Genomic DNA, 9,866 nt, shown 5'->3' with positions numbered 1-9,866 from the left:
TTTCTTGCTTGCAATGATAGATCTAATCTTAAGAAATTATTAGCTAAGCTGAAAGAAAAGTCTCTGAATGCTAGAATGAAATATGACCCTGCTTTTGCTACTTCACCTATCTGTATTACTGATAAGTATTATGATTTCTCTGCTGATCCTGAGATAATTACTTTGGTTGAATCTGATCCTTTTTATTGCTATGAATCTGAAACTGTTGTGGCACATCTTAGTAAGTTAAATGATATAGCCACCCTATTCACTCGTGAGGAAAAAATTCGATACTACTATATCCTTAAGCTATTTCCATTCTCACTAAAGGGTGATGCTAAAACATGGTTTGATTCTCTTGATCCTGGTTGTGTGTATAGTACCCATGATATGATTTATTACTTTTCTACTAAATATTTCCCCGCTCATAACAAACAAGCTGCTTTAAGGGAAATATATAATTTTGTGCAAATTGAAGAAGAGAGTCTCTCACCAGCTTGGGGGAGGCTTCTCCAATTACTTAATGCTTTGCCAGATCATCCTCTCAAGAAAAATGAAATACTTGATATCTTTTGTAATGGACTAAAAGATGCTTCCACAGACCACTTGGATAGCTGTGCTGGTTGCATTTTCAGGGAAAGAACTGTTAAGCAAGCTGAATTGTTATTGAATAATATGTTGACTAATGAAAACAATTGGACACTTCCTGAACCAACTCCTAAGCCAACTCCGAAGAAAAGGGGTATTCTATTTCTCAGTGCTGAAGATATGCAAGAGGCAAAGAAATCTATGAAAGAAAAGGGTATTAAAGCTGAAGATGTTAAGAATTTACCACCTATTGAAGAAATACATGGTCTTGATAACCTGACACAGGTAGTAAAGGTAAATTATCTCTATTGATTTGATGAAGGTGATATTTGTCGTTATAAGTCTGCTAGCCAATGCTTGGATGAGTTTGATAATTTTATTGTGAAACAAGAAAACTTCAATGCTTATGTTGGTAGACAATTGAAACATAATTCTTATATGATTGAACACTTGAGTGATTATATGTCTAGAGTTAAACGTGAACTTAAACTTATTAGTAAACAAGCTTCTATGGTTACCATTCAAGTAGAACAAGTGCTTAAAGGTCAAAATGATTTTCTCAATGAATTAAATGATAAGAAAAAGGATAATGCCGTTAGAGTTCTCACTAGAGATGGTGAATGAATCAGGAACCTTTGTATCCTGAGGGCCACCCTAAGAGAATTTAGCAAGATTCTCAAAGAAATAATGTTGATGCACCTAGTCCTTCTAAAAAGAAGAAAAAGAAAAATGATAGTACTTTGCATACTTCTAGTGTGAACCTGTTGTAGACACAACTGAGAATCCTAATGATATTTCTATTTCTGATGCTGAAACACAATCTGGCGATGAACATGAACCTAGTGATAATGTTAATGATAATGTTCATGTTGATGCTCAACCTAGCAATAACAATGATGTAGAGATTGAACCTATTGTTGATCTTGATAACCCACAATCAAAGAATCAACGTTATGATAAGAGAGACCTCATTGCTAGGAAGCATGGTAAAGAAAGAGAACCATGGGTTCAGAAACCCATGCCTTTTCCTCCTAAACCATCCAAGAAAAAGGTTGATGAGGATTTTGAGTGCTTTGCTGAAATGATTAGACCTATCTTTTTGCGTATGCGTTTCACTGATATTCTTAAAATGAATCCTTATGCTAAGTACAATAAAGATATTGTTACAAATAAAATAAAGATACCGGAAGATGAAATTTCCACCATGCTTGCTAATTATGCTTTTATGGGTGGAATACCTAAGAAACTTGGAGATCCAGGAGTACCAACTATACCATGCTCCATTAAAAGAAACTATGTTAAAACTGCCTTGTGTGATCTTGGAGCCGGTTTTAGTGTTATGCGTCTCTCTTTAGATCGTAGACTTGATTAAAATTGACACCTACTGAAATATCTTTGCAAATGGTCGATAAATCAACCGCTATACATGTCGATATTTGTGAGGATGTTCCTGTTGTGGTTGCAAACGTTACTATCTTAACGGACTTTGTTATACTTGATATTCCCGAGGATGATAGTATGTCGATTATCCTTGGTAGACCCTTTTTGAATACTACGGGGGTTGTTATTGATTGCAACAAAGGCAAGGTCACTTTTCATGTTAATGGTAATGAGCATACGATACACTTTCCGAGGAAACAACCTCAAGTTCACAATATCAATTCTATTGGAAAAATTCCAACTATTACTATTGGAGGTTTTGAATTTCCTATTCCTACTGTCAAGAAGAAATATGATATTGTTATTATTGTGGATGTACATATCCCCGTTGAGGTAACCTAGTGCTATTCCAAAATTCTCCGGTTACATGCGATTCGGAATGAGTTTGTTAACAAGACTTGATCAACCTTGTTAGTTGATTCCTTTTGATGAGCATGAGATGGACGAAGTTAAAAAGCACAACTCTCTGTACCCTCCTTTTACTTTCTGTTATTTAGATTAAATAAAGCAAAAGTATTTTCTGTCTGTTTTCCGAATTATCCTTGCAATAAAAAATACCCCGAAAATAGAAGTTCTCCAAATGTCCCGAAAATGAATTATGATTTTTTTCTAGAATATTTGAGAATTATTGGCACTGAGAACACACCAGAGGAGGAAACCACCTGGACACGAGGGTACAGGGCGCGCCCACCCCCCTGGGGCGTGTGGCCCCTAACCTGGCCAACGTCACGAGGGAGGCGTTCGGGCACCATGTGGAGGCTTGTTTCAACGCGCGCTTCCAGGAGCAAGGCACAGGGCGCGAGGCACCAAGCGCGCAGGAGTTCATCACCAGGGAAATCGAGGATCTTCAGGAGGCGCGGGCCATGCGAGGCAAGCGACGGACTACATCACTCAGTGCAGTTGCTGCTCAGGACGCGAGCGGCGAGCTGCATGTCCGCGTCAACATCCCGGGCCTCAACAAAGTTGCTTCTCAGGAGCTCTTCTGGTCGTCCAACGTCGGCCCGTGTGCAGGCCACCTCCACAGCTACGTGTGTATGCCATTCGGCCTACCGGGTGCGGCTACCTCACTCCAGCGATGCATGCATGGCTTCCTAGCGTCTCGTGAAGTCAGGTGCCAAGCAGTCCTGACGGAGGAGGAGTCAGAGCCTCCGGGGCCCCCCGAGCTCAGGAGCCTACTGGCTCATGAGGAGCAACTTCTGCGGCACGCATCTCCGGCTACTTAAACACTTCTACCCTAACGGTGCCAGGTGACTTTTTAGTTCGTTCAGTTGAGGGCACTCGTCGGGATGGATTATCCTCAAGCTGTGTGGGTCTGCCCCGCAGCGTGTATCGCTTTGTGCATCTATCATAACTAATTTCACCCCTTTATGAGTTGTCTTACATTATTACCTGCCTGTCTGGTGGTTCACCACCATGAACGTTGTGCTCACTTACGAACCCGCCCGCGACCGCCTCATGATTAAGAACTGGCACGACATCTCTGCTCGGGTCCATCCCTGCAGTGTCGCTAAACCCAAGTGGCCGAGCTTTGTCTCGCGGGATAGCCCCGTGTACGTCACCTCCTATGGCCCTTGCTGCATTGTTCTGGCATGAGCTAATCGTGAGTGGATAAGTTAGGGTGCGCACCATGGCGCCTCGCCACCGCGGAAGCCGCGCGTCGGCTGTCTTTCTTTTGGATCGATGCATGAGAAGTCTGGGCACGACATCTGTGCTCGGGTCCATCCCTGTAGCGTCGATAAATCCAGCGGCTAAGCTCTGTCTGGCGGGCCGGACCCAGATACGTCTCCAATCTATCTATAATTTTTTATTGTTCCATGCTATTAAATTTTCCGTTTTGGATGTTTAATAGGCATTTATATGCTATCTTATATTATTTTTGAGACTAACCTATTAACCGAGGGTCCAGTGCCAGTTTCTATTTTTTTCCTATTTTAGAGTTTTGCAGAAAAGGGATACCAAATGGAGTGCAAACGGAATGAAACCTTCGCGGTGATCTTTCTTGGACCGAAAGCAAACCAGAAGACTTGGAGATGAAGTCGGAGACGCAACGAGGAAGCCACGAGGCAGGACGGTGCGCCCAGGAGGGTTGGGCGCGCCCCCACCCTCATGGGCCCCTCGTGGCTCCCCTGGACTAGTTCTTTCACCTATATATACTCTTATACCCTGAAAACATCCAGGAGAGCCACAAAACCACTTTTCCACCGCCGCAACCTTCTGTACCCATGAGATCCCATCTAGGGGCCTTTTCTGGCGTCCTGCTAGAGGGGGATTCGATCACGGAGGGCTTCTACATCAACACCAATACCTCTTGGATGAAGCGTGAGTAGTTTACCATAGACCTCCGGGTCCATAACTATTAGCTAGATGGCTTCTTCTCTCTCCTTGGTTCTCAATACCATGTTCTCCTCAATGTTCTTGGAGATCTATTTGATGTAATACTCTTTTGCGGTCTGTTTGCCGAGATCCGATGAATTCTGGATTTATGATCAAGATTATCTATGAATATTATTTGGTTCTTCTCTGAATTCTTATATGCATGATTTGATATCTTTGCAAGTCTCTTCGAGTTATCAGTTTAGTTTGGCCTACTAGATTGATCTTTCTTGCAATGGGAGAAGTGCTTAGCTTTGGGTTCAATCTTGTAGTGTCCTTTCCCAGTGACAGCAATGTACATATTATATTGTTGCCATCGGGGATAACAAGATGGGGTTTTCATCATATTGCTTGAGTTAATTACTCTTCATCATGTCATCTTGCTTAAAGCGTTACTCCGTTCTTCATGAACTTAATACTCTAGATGCATGGTGGATAGCGGTCGATGTGTGGAGTAATAGTAGTAGATGAAGGCAGGAGTCGGTCTACTTGACACGGACGTGATGCCTATGTTAATGATCATTGCCTTAGATATCGTCATAATTACGCGCTCTTCTATCAATTGCCCGGCAGTAATTTGTTCACCCACCGTTCTATTTTCTATCTTGAGAGAAGCCACTAGTGAAACCTATGGCCCCCCGGGTCTCTTCTCCATGTTATTGAATCTCGTTTACATCTTACTACTTTCCGATCTACTATTTTGCAATCTTTACTTTCCAATGTATAAACCAAAAATACCAAAAATATTTACTTTACCGTTTATCTATCTCTATCATACCTCACTTTTGCAAGTGACCGTGAAGGGATTGACAACCTCATTATCTCGTCGGATGCAAGTTGTTGATTGTTTGTGCAGGTATTCGGTGACTTGTGCATTGTCTCCTACATGATTGATACCTTGGTTCTCAAAACTGAGGGAAATACTTACGCTACTTTGTTGCATCACCCTTTCCTATTCAAGGGAAAACCAACGCAAGCTCAAGAGGTAGCAGCCCCACTCACGTCACCTCTTGGGGTCGCTGGTGTTTGGCCTTCTCATGCAATATCCTCCGGAGATTCACTCGGCGCAGGTGACCTAACCGAGCCATACCAAGTACCCATCATAAACTCATCTCCCTTGCATTACATTATTCACCATTCGCCTCTCATTTTCCTCTCCCCCACTTCTAAAACAATTTTAAAAAATCGTTGCCTTTTCTTCACCCCTCTTCCTTTCATCTCTATTCTCTTGCTTCAGTGCTCGTTTGTTAGATTGGGTTGTTGCCATCATGTCTGAAATTGGGGAGGTTATCATTGAGGATAGTAGTAATGATGGGGGGAACTTTGATGCTTGTGACAATCGTCATGAATAACCTACTATTTTGCACACTAAAAAGTTCCGCATTGGTAGTGGTAATATTATTGGAAAAGGGGTTATTCAAGATTTCTTTACTTGTGTTGGTTCTTTACCCGCTTTGGGTGGGTCTATTCTACATAAAACTAGTAGTCTCGCGGACGCTATATCTTTGCTCGTAGTCGAACTTGAAAGACAATTTATTCACATGCATCCTTGCACATAAAGGATTTTTCTCGAGTTTTCTAATATCGAGCGTTCTTCTGTTAAGCGAGCTGCTACCATCTTTCTAGCACATGAGTTTATATTTATAGTAATAAAAGAGTATAATGAAATTTTTGCACATTATAGGGTGGACGCTAGTCGTCCTCCCATAGAAGCAATTCTTTTTAATCAAGAAGACATAATGTGTTTACGATCCTTAGATCATGTTGCTTATAATGAAAATCTTAGAAAGAGGGTTCCTACCGATGTTCTAGTTGATAGGATTTCTGAACTTAATGATAATTTTGCTATTCAAAACAACGGGTTGGGTTTCTCTCTTGAACAAAGGCACATGACTTTTTGCCAAAAGAATGCCTATAATGATGAGTTGGTTGGACAATATGAAGGGCCAAAGGAGGAACCAATTCCTCCCGAGCTTTATCTTGGGGATTTTTGTCCCATTAATTTAGCCCTTTTGATTACTTTATCTTGCCACAAGGAAAACTTGCTGCTGAACGTAGGGCGTACGAGATGAGTTTTCGAGATTTGCCCTATCATTATCATGGCAATACCTAGATCTATTCGTGTTTTTATGCCTAGCTAGGGGCGTTAAACGATAGCGCTTGTTGGGAGGCAACCCAATTTTATTTTTGTTCTTTACTTTTTTGCTCCTGTTTAGTAATAAATAATCTATATAGCCTCTGGTTGGATGTTTTTTTTAAGTTTTAGTTAGTGTTTGTGCCAAGTAGAACCTTTGGGAAGACTTGGGTGAAAGTTAATTTGATCTTGCTGAAAAACAGAAACTTTTGCGTTCACGAGATTAGTTTTCCTTTTTAATAGAATAGTGATTTTAAGTTGATTCTATTTCCATAAGATTAATAGACAAATTCCTCATGTCCAACAAGTTATTTCAGAATTTTTGGAGTTACAGAACTATTCGAGAGTTGCAGATTACTACACACTGTTCTGTTTTTGACAGATTCTGTTTTTCGCGTGTTGTTTGCTTATTTTGATGAATCTATGAGTAGTATGGGGAGTACGAACCATGGAGAAGTTGGAATATAGTATATATTACACCAATATAGATAAAGAATATGTTTGCAACAGTACCTTATAGTGGTGAGTTATTTTCTTATACTAACAGAGCTCATGAGATTTTCAGTTGAGTTTTGTGTTGTGAGTTTTCATGTTTTGGGTAAGGATTTGATGGACTATTGAATAAGGAGTGGAAGGCATCCCCTCTGTTGTCTTCGTCTATCGGTAGCTTTACTTGAGGCTATATTTTTATTCACCACATGATATATGTTTTGCTTCAAGCGTCTTGTATGATTTGAGTCTTTGATTTTTAGTTTACCCCAATCATCCTTGATGTACACACCTTTTGGGAGAGACACGCATGAACCGTGATTTATTAGAATACTCTATGTGCTTCACTTATATCTTTTGAGCTACACAATATTGATCTAGTGCTTCACTTATATCTTTTTAGAGCACGGCGGTGGTTTTATTTTATAAAAATTATTGAAGTCTCATGCTTCACTTATATTATTTTGAGAGTCTTTTAGAATAGCATGTCAATTTGCTTTGGTTATAAAATTAGTCCTAATTTGATGGGCATCCAAGATGGATGTAGTAAAAACTTTCATATAAAGTGCAATGAATACTATGAGAAGTTTGATTCTTTATGATTGTTTTGTGGTATGACGATGGTGATATTAGAGTCATGCTAGTGGAGTAATTGTGAATTTGAGAGATACTTGTGTTAAAGTTTGTGATTCCCGTAGCATGAACGTATGGTGAACCGTTATGTGATGAAGTTGGAGCATGATTTATTTCTTGATTATCTTCCTTATGAGTGGAGGTCGCGATCGCGCGATGGTTAACTCCTACCAACCCTTCCCCTAGGAGCATGCGTGTAGTACTTTCTTTTGATGACTTGTAGAGTTTTGAATTAAGTATGTGAGTTCTTTATGTCTAATGTTGAGTCCAAGGATCATACGCACTCTCACCCTTCCACGATTGGTAGTCTCTCTTGTGCTGTGCAACTTTCGCCGGTACCATAACACCCACAATTACCTTCCTCAAAACAGCCACCATACCTACCTATTATGGCATTTTCATAGCCATTTCGATATATATTTCCATGCAACTTTCCACTGTTCCGTTTATTATGACACGTTTCATCATTGTCGTATTGCTTTGCATGATCATGTAGTTGACATTGTATTTGTGGCAAAGCCACCGTTCATAATTTTTTCATACATGTCACTCATTGCACATCCCGGCACACCGCCAGAGGCATTCACATAGAGTCATATTTTGTTCTAAGTATTGAGTTGTAATTCTTCAGTTGTAAGTAAATAAAAGTGTGATGATCTTCATTATTAGAGCATTATCCCATGTGAGGAAAGGACTATGGAGACTATGATTCCCCCGCAGGTCGGGATGAGACTCCGGACGAAAAAAAGAGGCCATAAAAAAAAGAAGGCCCAAATAGAAAATGAGAGAAACAGAGAGAAGAGGCAATGTTACTATCCTCTTTCCACACTTGTGCTTCAAAGTAGCACCATGATCTTCATGATAGAGAGTCTCCTATGTTGTCACTTCCATATACTAGTGGGAATTTACATTATAGAACTTGGCTTGTATATTCCAATGATGGGATTCCTCAAAGTGCCCTTGGTCTTCGTGAGCAAGCAAGTTGGATGCACACCCACTTAGTTTCTTTTTGAGCTTTCATACACTTATAGCTCTAGTGCATCCGTTGCATGGGAATCCCTACTCACTCACATTGATATCTATTGATGGGCATCTCCAAAGCCCGTTGATACGCCTAGTTGATGTGAGACTATCTTCTCCTTTTTTGTCTTCTCCACAACCACCATTCTATTCCACCTATATTGCTATGTCCTTTGCTCACGCTCATGTATTGCGTGAAGATTGAAAAGGTTTGAAAATATTAAAGTATGAAACAATTGCTTGGCTGAAACCGAGGTTGTGCATGATTTAAATATTTTATGTGATGAAGATAGAGCATATCCAGACTATATGATTTTGTAGGGATAGGTTTATTTGGACAAGTTATTTTGATAAGACATGATTGCTTTGTCAGTATGCTTGATGTATTATTGTTTTTATGTCAATATTAAACTTTTGTCTGGAATCTTTCGGATCTGAACATTCGTGCCACAATAAAGAAAATTACATGGATAAATATGTTAGGTAGCATTCCACATCAAAAATTCTGTTTTTATCATTTACCTACTTGAGGACGAGCAGGAATTAAGCTTGGGGATGCTTGATACGTTTCTAACGTATCTGTAATTTTTGATTGTTCCATGCTATTATATTATCTGTTTTGGATGTTTAATAGGCATTTATATGCTATTTTATATTAATTTTGGAACCAACCTATTAACCGAGGGCCCAGTGCCAGTTTCTATTTATTTTGCCTACTTTAGAGTTTTGCAGAAAAGGAATACACTACAAAAAAAGACACATCCATGACATTTTGGGCTGAACGAAAAAAATTCTATCATACTTATGACACTTCTATGACGATAATTGTGACAAAACCCGGTATCATCATAGATGTGGTGGGCTCCTACTTCGATGACAAAAAATCATGGCAGAAAATTGGCTTTTCGTCCTGGGCGGGCCGGAGACGTAGCTGCATGACATTCTTGGGGCCGTCCATGACGGAAAAAACCATGGTAGAAGCGAGGGCGAGGAAAATTTTGGGGAGTTCCCGGTTACGGTGGGTGGTCGGGGGCTGAGCGATGCACGTTTCTCTCGTACACGTACACGCGTGTGTGCGAGGCATTGGCTCTAACTGAACCCGAGCGAGGTGTTGGGCTCTAACTGAACCCGAGCGATTGCACTGCAGGCTATGCATTACTGAACCCGAGCGATCGATCGATGGCTGTTCACTGAACCTGATCGAGCGATT

This window comes from Triticum dicoccoides, chromosome 1B, assembly GCF_002162155.2.
Source record: "Triticum dicoccoides isolate Atlit2015 ecotype Zavitan chromosome 1B, WEW_v2.0, whole genome shotgun sequence".
In the NCBI taxonomy this organism is placed as follows: Eukaryota; Viridiplantae; Streptophyta; class Magnoliopsida; order Poales; family Poaceae; genus Triticum; species Triticum dicoccoides.
The sequence above is the reverse complement of the archived record's forward strand: the minus strand, read 5'-3'. Positions refer to the sequence as shown.